General features: G+C 42.7%; 1 long non-coding RNA gene across 1 annotated transcript in view; it reads left to right on the top strand.

The window, feature by feature from the left end:
• Window positions 1-11,360, top strand: part of LOC132646497 (uncharacterized) — a 30,283-nt gene extending 18,923 nt beyond the window's left edge. Inside the window, exons 2-3 of the long non-coding RNA XR_009584794.1 lie at window positions 10,464-10,620; window positions 11,257-11,360. This is a non-coding gene — a long non-coding RNA (uncharacterized LOC132646497). The remainder of the gene's footprint in view (window positions 1-10,463; window positions 10,621-11,256) is intronic.
• The last annotated feature ends 1,277 nt before the right edge of the window (window positions 11,361-12,637 follow it).

The raw sequence follows: 12,637 nt of genomic DNA, 5'->3' as shown, positions 1-12,637 counted from the left end.
TATTTTGTTGCAGCAGTGAGGCGAGTAACTAATGTATCCTCTAAACATTCTTCAAGAAAGAGCTTTGAAGAGATGAGGGAGAGGGAAAAGGTACATGTCAGGTGTCTTTTTGTAAGGTTTCTGAAAGCTTCCTGTAGGTATGTATTTCTGCTTATACCTCAGCGGTATGAAATTATGTGGCATCATTTGGCTACCAATAATGCAGAAACTTTATTTTTGATGGCACACAGGTATGTGCCAACAGGAGATTCCACGTTTGGAGGGGCAGGTTCTGCACTGTTGGTCATTGTTACTGTACTTGACTGCTTCTTAGTCTTACTTCTCCCTGATTCAGTGTTTCATGTCTTAGAATTTGATCCTCATTCCTGTTCACTAACTGCTGAGTCCCAGAGACCAAGAGATAATTTATTGCCTTGTGCGTACAGTAAAATGAGAAAGAACTTTGGATAGCAGATAGCCTTGGCTTCAGATCCAGGCTTTATAACCTACTGGCTCAATAAATTTGAGTAGCTGCTTAAATCCTCTGGCCTCATGTTGTCTACTGCATGGTGAAATTAAACTCAGTTTACAAGGTTGTAGAGAATGAAATGAGATTACCTTCACCACCATAATTGACATGCACACATTCTCAGCACATCTGTGATCCTTTTTTCCTAGGTGACCTAGCTGAAGGAAAGGCCCAACGAATCTTCAGAAACCCCCCAGGGTGGGCATTCCCTGGCTACTAGCTACTATATAACCCCCTTTCCTTTCCTAATACCATACAAGACAGACTTCTGTTGGGTTAGTCATCTCTCCCTCAATGGTAGTCTCTATGGTATTTGAGGATAACTTCTCTTGCCCCTTCACAACTCTAGGGGACAGCCTGGTTTTTGGAAGTCCTGTGTGTGTGTGTGTGTGTGTGTGTGTGTGTGTATGTGTGTGTGTGTGATATTTTTATATGCTCAGTTTCATGTCAAGAATTTAATGATTATTACAATAATTGATTAAGCCACTGACTTAATGCGTCCCAGAGAAAAAAGAATCCTGAGATGAGCATTTCTCAGGAAAAGCTGCACCTGATGCTTCTGTGAATAAATGAGACAGATTGCTGGTCTGCCACGGCAGCTTTGACCAGGTTGGTATCAAGTTGATGTGGTCTGATGTGACAGCTAATATTAGCAATGAAACGTTCTTGACTGTCACCATCAGGCATTTCTCATACTCTGCCTTTTATCACTGAAGCCCTCTCCTGTTTGAAGGCTTAATTGTTCTCATGGCAGAGAAGTGATGTCTCTACCTGGGCTGCACTGGCTGTCTTTGCTTTGTGGGTTTTGAGGGGCTCTGGACCTGTACTGAGAGTTTTTCGTTTTTGAACTACCTAAGATCTCGGTGACTCAAAGTCCCTCAACCTTGACTTGCTGTTCTAAAAGCTAATGACCAAGAAGTAGAACTCTTCAACTTGCTGAACAAATAAGAGAGCAAAAAAGGAAGGAAAGAGGGAGAAAACTAAGTTTTATTTGTTGTGTACTGGCTTCTGGCCATGAGTTGAGCTTCTGGAAGTATTCCGGGTCAAGGTTAAAAGCTTGTGTTTGAATCTCAGCCCAGGCACTTATTAGCATTGTGACCTTGGACAAATCATTTAACCTCTTCAAGTATGCTTTTTTTTATCATTAACATTATTTATTTATTTTTTGTGTTAATTTTATTTTATTTTTTCTTTATTAATTACATTTTATTCACTTTGTATCCCCCCTGTGGTTCCCTCCCTCCTCCTGTTCAAATCCCTCCCTTCCTCCACCCTCTGCATGTATGTCCCTCCTCAAATCCACTGATAGGGGAGGTCTTCTTTTCCTTCCTTCTGATCCTAGTCAATTAGGTCTCATCAGGAGTGGCTGCATTGTCTTCCTCTGTGGCCTGGTAATGCTGCTTCTCCCTCAGGGGGAGGTAATTAAAGAGCAGGCCAATCAGTTCATGTCAGAGACAGTCCTTGTTCCTGTTACAATGGAACCCATGTGGATACTGAACTGCCATGGGCTACATCTATGCTTTTAATTGGAAAAATAAGGAAAGCCAATGTTGGGCTTGGTGTCACAGACCTACAAACCTTGCTGTTGGGGAGATTGAAGCAGAGGGATCACAAGTTCAAGGTTTGGTTGGATTACGGAAAGAGTTCAAGTTCAGCCCGGGCAATTTAGTGTGAGAGCCTGTCTCAGAACAGAAGCATCAACAAAAAGGGCTGGGGTTATAGCTCAGTGGTAGAGCACTTGCCTTGCATCTGCAAGGTCCTGGGTTCAATCCTCAGACATACACACACACAAGGAAGAGTCACTCTCCAGAAAATCGGAAAGAAATAAATGGTAAACATGTATTTAGTATGATACGTAATTTGGTAATGACTCAATAAATGACGATTTTAATGAAGTTCCTGAGAAAAGTGCTTACATGAGGAAACACCTTCATAAATGCTGAGTATTGCCGTTATTATTACTTTAAATAGCTATTTTTTACTGCAGCTTTAAGTTCACTATAAAAAGTGGGTGGAAGACGTAAAGCTTACGTACCTCCTGCCTCCACATGTTAATACACAAGTTAATACCTCTTCGCCAGAGTGCTACATCACAAATATTTGATACAAGTGGCTTGTCTTTTCATTATCGAATAGCATCTTTTGCCGATAAGGAGCTTAAACTTCTAACGAAGTCCAGGTTATTAACTATCTCTTTTATGGATCATGTCTAGAGTGGTATATTTAAAAGTATTTTTTTTTTTACCAAGCCTAAGATTATCTTGATTTCTTCTAAAGATATCTCCTAAAGATTTCACAGCTTTGTGTTTTAATTAGGAGCCCAAATACAGTATTTTTTTTCTTTAAAACATAAAGTGTGTTTCATATATAACATACTATTGGGCATTTTTTAAAAATTTGCTCTGTGTCTTATCAATGTCACATTTAGAACATTGATGTTTAAATGATTGTTGATGGGGGTTGGGGAGATGGCTCAGCAGTGAAGCTCGCTTACTGCTCTTTCAGAGGAACTGATTCAGTTCCCAGCACCCACATGGGACTTGATGCTCCCTTCTGGCCTCTGTGGGCACCAACACATACATAATGGCACATGTACATACAAGCAGGCAAAGGGCTCATTCACATAAAACAAAACAACTCTTTAAAATTATCATTGATGGAGTCATATGTATCACAACTTTTAATAACCTTCGCTGTCACCCTTGTTCTTTATTCCCACTTAAAAATATGTTTTAGTTTTTCTGTCTTGTGTAGTTTTAGTTTAATCATTTATGTGGTTCTACTTCTTCCCTTTTTTGTATATAGATCCTATTTTCTTTAACATTTTATTTTACTGCCCTGTAATTTGCAACTAACATTTATAACTAATCCCATTTCCAAATAAAAACATACTTCAGTTTGGACAAGGCGGTTATAGAAACAATTGATATCATTTATTTCATATATATATGTGCATAATCATTAACAACATTGTTATTATTTTTCAAAATCATGTTAGGTAGTCAAAATAAGAAATATACATTTTCATTTTCTTTTTATTCCTTTCCCAGTGTTTTTTTTTCTTTCTTCAAATAGATCCAAAATTTTATTTATTTAATTTTTATTCTTTCTGGAAAGTATCTTTTTAACATTTCTTATTGTCCAGGTATAATTCATATCTAGAAGTATTTTTTTCCTGTAGCTTTTTTCATGATACTTTTGTTGTCTTTGGCCTTCTGCAGGTTGTTGGCAATGCAGTGAGAGATGGAGATTCAGGGCATTTATCTCTCTGGGTGTTCTCCAAACGTCCTGGATCTGTAATTTTGTGCCTGGCATTAATTTGGGGGGTAGTTTGGGGTCATTTCTCTTCAAATCTTACATCTGTTCCTTCTTTCTTCTGACATTCTTGTTATGTGGGTATTACTCATGCTATAGTTATCTGGCCATTTTGGAATATTCTGTTTCATATTTTGCAATTTTTTCCTCCTTTTACTTTTCAGTTGAAGGCATGCCTATTAGCATATTTGCAAGCTGAGATTCATTTCCCAGTCGTGTCCAGTTTTATAATAAGCCTTTCAAACACACTTTTAACTTTTGTTACAAAATCATTGATCTCTAGCATTTTCTTTTTTTTACCATCTTAGAATTTCCACCTTTCTGCTTACATTATCCATTTGTTATCATATCCATTATACTAGTTACATTTTAACTTGTGGACTATCTGCCATAATTTTTAACATATAATTACTGCTGGTCATTTCAACATTCTGACCATATGCAGCTCTAGCTCTGACACGCGTTAATCCTCTTTACCTTGGGTGGGTTTCTCCCGCCTATTTTGATATGCCCAATAGTTTTCTACGATGGCTGGATTTGATGATCTGGTAGGGGAAACTGTGATTAGGAAGCCTTTTGGTGCTGGAGAGATTGCTTAATGGTAGAGCAATTGCTGCATAAAGCGTGTAAATTGACATGGTCTCCTGTGTCTGTTATCCCAATGCTCCTACTTGGAGACTGAAGAATACTTAGAGACTCAGAGGTCCACTAGGATGGCAGAAACCCTGTCTCAAGCAAGGTGGAAGATGAAGACCAGCATCTGGGGATTTTGTCTGACCTCTATATGCACACCATGAATGTGCACTTGAACACACACACAGACACTCACACACTCACAAGTTTTACAGACTGTGATTGTCTCGCTTGGTTTTTAGTGAGGCTGGATTATAAATCGCAGGGGTGCTTATCACGTTCTCCTCTCCTTAAATAATTCAGGAGGGCTGGGCTGGGATAGAGCTGGTTATTTCCATCTCCCCCGACCGAGAGCTCTACTCAAACCCTAATCGGTTAGGTCCTGGTGAAAGAGCTTCCTTTGAGAACAGGCTCCTTTAAGACAGAATGTTCTGGAACCTTTCAAACTGACATCTTTTTCACTTTCTGTGACATTGGTATGAGGACATTTCATTTGCCTCTGATCTGCAGTGTGTCGATCTGGCCGACTTCTTAGAGAAAAGTTCCCTAAGGGCAGGGTCCTTTATGAACGCACCCCTTCATCCCTGGAGTTTTGTCTCCGAGACTTTCCTATACTGGCCCCCAGGAGACTGAGTTGTAATCCTGGCTCTCCTTGAGAGGCTCCTGTTTGTGTGTGTCTGTTCTCCTCAACTGCAACTTTTCTGAATTTGCTTCTTTCCAGTTATAAGGGCAGCCGTTTGCCTCATGAGTGCATTTCTCCGATGAACCTCAGAATCATCAGTTTTTAAAGCTTGTTCAGTTTTTCTTACCCCTGTTGTTAATACTGAGTGGTGGTTTCCAAGCCCTTCCATGTCAGGCCAGAAACTAAAAGAACCCATTACTTATATAATCCTCACCACAACCCTTGAGATGAGTGATTTCAAAAACAAGAGACTAGGTCGTGACAGGTAAGGGCCCTGTCCAAGGCCACTTGGCTTGGAAATGGGAGAAATGAGATCAAGTTCCCCTGGCATTCCCAAGGATGCCACCACACAGGCCGTTCCTGCTCACACACTGCATCTGCCCCAGCTTCTGGCTGACTTGATACGACTTGCACTAGTGTATAATGTGAAGCTCTTTAAATCAAAGCTAAAGGTGTTTTGACCTAACAATTCCTAGGTTGCCTGGGGTGACTCAGCCTTGGTCGCAGTGAACTTTCACCTAATTCCTTTTTGACTCATGACTTCTATTCCACTTCTATTCCTTAGGGAAAGGAAAGAGAGTGGTACTTGCTTGCCTTATTAGGTACTATCGGTGTCAACAAGATGATTTAGAACGGCACAGTTCAGAATAAGGAACCGCAACGTAGCTGTTGGCATACACACAATTTTCGTTAGTTATGGCAAAGTGGGAAAAAAAGTACTTAGAGCCATAAGCAAGAGTTGGAGATGAGTCCTGGCTTTGCCTTTGTCTACAAATGAGCTTCAGTTTCCTCAAATAACAAATAACCACGTTCTTAGATCCCAATAGGCCTGTAACCCAGCCAAGGGAACTCAGCATTCCATTTGCCCATTTTCAGGAGATCTTTGGGAATAGAGGGTTATACAATGAAGGTAAAGGTGCTTGAGTTGGGGGGTCTTGAGGGATGAGGAGGGATTGTTCTGGTAAATTTTTATGCTGGGAGGACATGGTCAATGCCTTCCTCTGTTAAAGGATTAGTAAGACTTAGTAAATTTGTGGCGGATAAAGGCAAAATTGAAGTTGCTGAGGGCAAGCAAGGCCAGGCCACAAAGAGCCTTGTATGTTAGACCAAGAAGTTTGAATTGTTTATTAGCACAACTCTCATTTCACAGGAATGCAGCAGGCTGTTGATAGGGTCCTGTGGCGGGGGTGGGAGGTGGGGGTTGGGGATAGTGAGGTCTTAATGATGGTGGAGACACTGGCATTCATCAGTCAGAGAAAGCTGTTGATGTTAGGGACACCAACCCATGTGTTATGTCCATAATCTCTGGCTGGCCCAACTTCTCTGTTCTGTTTCAGACTGTCTTAGCTGGATGGTGACTAAGCTTCCCCAATTCTCCACTTTTCCACTCTCCAATGAATTCCCGAAACTGCTGTTGGGTTGAGTCTCTACAAGAAGCCAGGCCATTGTCTGGCATAGCTGGAAAAGGGTTCCAGATACCTTCAGGATGCGCACTGGCCTCTGCCACTTACACTGTGATCCCTTCTTTTGTCTCGCTCTCACATTTCACTTGGTCATTCTTCCCAGTGAAATCATATTTCAGCTCAGCCAATTACTGAGCCATAAATGTCTCTTTTCCCAGAAGTCTTTAAACTTTTATAGGGGCCCAGGTCACCATTCCCATCTTTCTCTCCTTTGGGGAGTACCTCACAGGTCCCCTGGCACTCTGGCTTGTCGGTTTGACCTCAGCCACACCATCCAATATGATTCAGTAATTTTTAGTGTGAGAGTGAATGGCGGGGTAGGATGGTAGGTGAGATCCGCTGGTCCTCAAACTTTATATCCCCCATTTACCCTCCCTACCCTCCAATCTCAGCTTGATGCTTTTATTATCCTTCCCTCTTGAGTGGGGGTAGAATCTTGAATAAGATAGGATATTGCTTCTGTAATTTGGTAATGAAGCAGTTGATTCATGCATGGCTAAGAGAGAGACAGGGAGCAGGAGGAGAAACTCTGGGGAAGATAGTTGCATGTGGTTTGCAAACTGTGTCTCCAGACAGCAGCAGCAGTAGCTACATCCGGCATCTGGGAACTTTTTAGAAATGTGAATTCTTAGGCCTCATCCCAGAACTCCTGAGTCAGAAATCGTGTCCTAAACAGCCTTCCAGGTGATTCTGTTGTGCAGTAACTTTGAAACCACTGACACTGACAAATAACCACTCGCTATACAAATAGCGGATAGGGGAATAATTTGGGAGAAGCCATCTTTTATACGGCACTCAGTGACAAAGGACGCAAGGCCACACGTAAAGCTCAAGCCTGCTCACAATGTCCACCATGCTGTGATGAGCCACCCTCAGTCCGCCACAGATCCCACTGACTTGACGGTCAGGTACTGTGGTATAGTGTCAGGCTCACTCTGGGATGAAGCTGCCACTAATTGTTATTCAATAAGTAATTGTATCAATAATCCGGGACCAAAGACTGTGTTCCTTTTTGGGTCCTTGCAACCCTTCACCCAGGTACGCGCAGGGATAAATCTGCCCTCACTAAAGAGAAGGGAGAATTCTTCTCTAGTCGGGAAACTTATTCTGGAGCAGCAGTGAGGAGGTAAGCAGTGACTTGGCGTGAGAAAAGGAATCACGGAGCAGAACCAAGTGCCATTCAAGCGCTCACCTCTGCCTCTGGTGCCTTCAGCTCGACAGCCGTGTTCCGTCTTCTGGGTGGACATAGCGCTTCTGCTAGCCTCACGTAAGATCTTTTGACTGTCCCTTGAAGAAAGCCCAGGCCTGAAACTTCGTACCCCTAACGGAATGTGGACATTAAAGAGAAGCCAATCAGTGGTAGAGCATGCATCAACAGACGGTGATTTAAGGACCTTGTTCACAGTAGAAGCTGCCTACCTTCCGAGGGCACGAGGCGCTTTCTCAGTCTGGTCAACCAGACCTCAGTCCCTTCTGCGCCATGCACTATTATACGATTCTTGTTACCTCAGATAATTACAACAGTTCATGTTTGCCATTTCCAAGAATCCCTCATGCTAGAAACGCCCAGGGTTTAAAGAAGAAAATAACCTCATTGTTGTTTGCCCTGTGCAAGCTCTCAAGTGCTCAGCTTATTATTTCGTTATCTGGTAAAAATGAATTTATCTCTAATTCTCTAATCTTTTTCCCTGGGGAATTCTTATGGGATAATAAAAATTCCTTATTTAACCGGCAAAGAAGCAGCTGCTCTTTTCATCACTCCTCCCCCTTTGGGAGGAGGGTGAGAGAGGGAGATACCTGCTGTCATATGCTAATTTTCTTATGTCATGTAGCGGATTTTAGGAGAATTAGAAGAGATGAGGACAGCCCGAGGCAGCCGCCTCTTATTCCCACACAAGAACGGGGCGCCCAGGTGGCATAGGGACTGTGACATCCTAGCTTCTTTATCTCTTTGTTGTTTTGTATCCCTTGTTTCATTTGCTCTCAGGTGCATGCTTCCTTTTACGCGCAGAGCCCTCCCACCAGATCAAGGATCCATCCATCCTTCTGTCACACCCACTTCCCCACTGTTCCTAAAAGCCCTGCAAACCACCCATCCCTCTCTCTCGTTCCTGCAGTTTGGACATTTCAAGAATATTACCTGATGGGAACCGTACAGTATAGAGTGTTCTAGGATTGTATTTTAAAATATTCCCGTGGGATTCATCCGAGTTGTTGCATGCACCAATAATTTGACTAGGGTTTCATAGTAAGGGTGGGCCCCGGTTTACTTACCCACGTACTGCCTGAGGAACATCTGATTGTTTCCAAATATGGACTGCAGGTGCTTGAGGACATATGCATTCATTTGGGAGGAGCAAATGGAACTACTTCTGGGTTGAATGATAGATGTGTTTTTAATTATCCAAGGCTCACTAAATCGTTTTCCAGAATAGTTTTGCCACTGCACTCTCATTAGCAATGCACCAAGTGTTCACTTTTTTTCACATCCTCATATAACTCTGCTGACACTATTTTGTGTGTATGTGTGTCTGGAGTCATATGTATGTGTGGGAGAGAGGGAGAGGGGGCGAGAGGGCATGTTCATACACACATACATGTGAAGGTCAGAGGTTGATGTTGAAAGTCTTTCTCAGTTGCTCTTGGCTTATTTTTTGAAACAGAGCATTCCTCTGAACCTGGAACCCGCGAAGCAGTTAGAATTTGTGGCCACCAAACTACAGGGATCTTTCTGTCCTTGCTTCCCCGGAGCTGGGTTTACAGAGTGTGCTGCTGGGCATGCCCTGTTATGTGGGTGCTAGGAATCAACCTCACGTCCTCATGCTTACATCACGAGTGTTTTACTGATGAATCCATCTCCCCAGCCCTGTCACTATTTTTTTTTAAAGTCATCCAACAACCACTTTGTGGTTATTTCAGTTGTTATTTTCCCAATGACTAATGACATGGAGCTTCTTTTTATATACGCATTTGACATCTGTGTATGCTTTTCAGTAAAATACCTAGCCATACGTATATCTTTAAAATTTGAGATTATAATTTAATTGCAGCATTTCTCCCTTCCATTTCGTCCCTCCAAACCCTTGCATACACCCCTCCCAAGTCTCCTTCAAATTTGTGGTCTCTTTTTAATTGTTATTACATACATATATGTATTTGTGTGTATATATATGTATATATATTATATATATGTACTCTTAAATATAACTTGTTGAATTTGTATAATTCTACTTGCGTGCATGTTTTCAGGGTTGACAATTGGCACTAGAAAACCAAGTGGTGTGCTCATGCTTGGGAAAGACGCTCTCTCTGGCTCACACTTTTCCTTAGTTGTCTATATTTTTGTATAGGATTGTACCCTTGTGGGCTTTCCCCCATCCAGTTTGGCATGCTCATCGGTGTCATCTTTGTTCAGCTAACATTTGGACAGAAATGTTGATGAGACTTTATGAATGAAACTTGTGATGTTTTTAGGAGTCACAAATCTCACAGCAAATTCCCCAATCCTCTGGCTCTTAATGGTCTTTCCACCTGTCTTCTGCAATGTTCCCTGAGCCTTAGTCACAGGAGTGTTTTGTAGATCTGTCCATTGGGGCTGGGCTCCACCACTCTTCGTTTTGATTGGTTGTAGTGTTTAGTGGTGGTAAATATGTTTACACATTTTCCAATTATATACATTGCTCTAGAGGTAAGTTTTTTTTTTTTTTTGTTTTTTTCTTTTAATTTTGTGAGTTCTTTGTGTATTCTAGGTACAGGTCCTTTGTCAGATGTGTGATTTCTGGTAGCCCCCCCCCCCCCGCCTTTTAAATGACTGGGTTCTTTGAATTTAAACTGAGCACATGGTTGTTTACTTTTCTTGCAGTTAACTGTGGTTATGTGGGAAATTTCAGGCCAGTGATGAAGACAAAGTCATGCAGTACCCACAAAGCTGCCTGTTCTAAATGTGTATTCTCGTCCTCTGCTGGGACACGGACTGCAGCAGCTCAGCTTCAAACACGCACACGAGGACAGCGCGAAAGGTTGGAGCAAACTGTCAAGAGACAAAGAGCAAACCCTTAATGCTGTGGGACTCATGACTTCTTTGGAACATTGTCAACCCTGCCACTCTATGGTAGCAGGCGTGGGTGATGTCAGTAAAGAAACAGGGTTGGGCTTGTGACTGTACAAAGGCAGGCTGTGTCATTTGCTGACCCCCTACGGCAAAGGCACAAACGGTCAGGATCTGGGTTCCAGAAGAGTCTCCGCTGTCCCATCTCATTCTCATTCACTGGGCACAGACTGTAGAAAGATAATTTAGCAGTAATTACACACGCTCCTAGCCAGACAGAGCTTGAAGCGGCATGACAGGGGTATCCCAGAACAGAGACATGGGACTGCAGCCAACTTATAAAGACAACACTTTGAATCCGGGGTGAGGGTGAGGGTGAGCGTGGAGAGGAGGGAAGAAAGCGAGTATATAACGCAATCGGGGCTTTAGTGTTATTACGTCTCCGAAGGTCCGGAAAAGTCCGTGAAATGTTACATTTCAATTTTAGAAATGAAGGAAAATAACCAAGTCTCTGAAAAATTATTTAACTTTCCCAGGGGCGCAGCTAAATGTGAACTTTGGAAAAGCATCCACTCCAGTAATGGATTCCTTCGTGGTTCTCTTTCAGAAACCGACGGGAGCACAGCCAGCCCGTGCCTTCCTCGCTGCCAGGTAACGTCCATCAGCGCAGCTGCCGGGCAAAGCTCAGGACGTGCTTATTAAGCAGTTTCTGTCTGTCTGCCTAGAAGCAAAACCGGGACCAGGGAGGGGTGCTGGGGGGACAAGGGAAACGAACTGACCTTTAAAGGAACAAAGCTTCTGATGACATGGCGCGGCCATCTTTCTGCTCCCCTGTGTTTTGCGGTGGCCAATCAGGAAACACCACTGCGTTCACCAGTGTTCCAGGAGAAAACCCGTCTCCAGCCTTTTTCACCAATCCCACGAGACCTGCGGAATCATTCGTTTACAGGCTGCTATAGAACTTTTCAGTCTTCTTCCCCCTTTCTTGACAGAAATGAACATTCTCCCTGTTGCCCACCTGCCTTTCCTCTCTCCAATTCCTCCCGTGCACTTCCCCTTGCTCCATCTTGAGGTCATGGCTCCTCTTCTTTAGTTATTACTGTTACGTATCTATTATGCCTAAACATAGAAGTACAACCTGCTCAGTCCGTCCAGCGTTACTCGTTCGTATACGATTTTGGGACTGACCACTTAGCACGGGATAACCCATCTGGTGCCCAGAACCAAGGAGTCCTCATGTGCTCCATGTGGGCACCATGACTTCTCAGAGAGATCTATGGTCCCTGCCTCACCTGGGTTTTATGGAACCAATGGTGGTCCAGTTCCTGGTTTTGTCCTCGGCCTGGGCTCCTGTCTGTGGGTGGCATACTGAACATGCGACTTTACTTCATTTTGGGTCTGCACTTGACATCTGGTTTTTGGCCTGACAAATCAATTTCCTCAGCAAGCAGATTAATGTAAATGTACTAGATGAACTATGAACAGATATTTTCCTTGATGGATGAAAGGTGACAAGTAGGCCGGTCTGTTAGTCTTTTCAGGTTGTCCGTCTGTCCAGTTTGAAGTCAAAACTGTTAAGAATGGCTACTCCTGCTTGCTTCTTGGGTCCGTTTGCTTGGAAAACTGTCTTCCATCCCTTTACCCTCAGGTAATGTCTATCTTTGTGACTTAGGTGTGTTTCTTGTATGCAACAGATTGTTGGGTCCTGTTTACACATCCATTCTGTGAGTCTGTGTCTTTTTATTGGAGAATTGAGTCCTTTGATGTTGAGAGAGATTAATGACCAGTGGTTCTTAGATCCTTTGATTTTGATGTTAGCTGTGGTAGTAAGTTTGTGTGCTTCGTTACTTTTGGTTTTGCTGTAGTGAGGTTAATTATTTCCTGTGTTTTCTTGAAAGTAGTTAGTTGGGTTTTTTGTTTGTTTGTTTGTTTGTTTGTTTTTTTGAATGGTGCTTCCTCAAGATCCAGCTATACCACTGCTAGGCATA

Source organism: Meriones unguiculatus, chromosome 11 (genome assembly GCF_030254825.1).
Source record: "Meriones unguiculatus strain TT.TT164.6M chromosome 11, Bangor_MerUng_6.1, whole genome shotgun sequence".
Classification (NCBI taxonomy): Eukaryota; Metazoa; Chordata; class Mammalia; order Rodentia; family Muridae; genus Meriones; species Meriones unguiculatus.
Note: the sequence above shows the minus strand (reverse complement) of the source record. Positions and strands in the feature narration are given on the sequence as shown.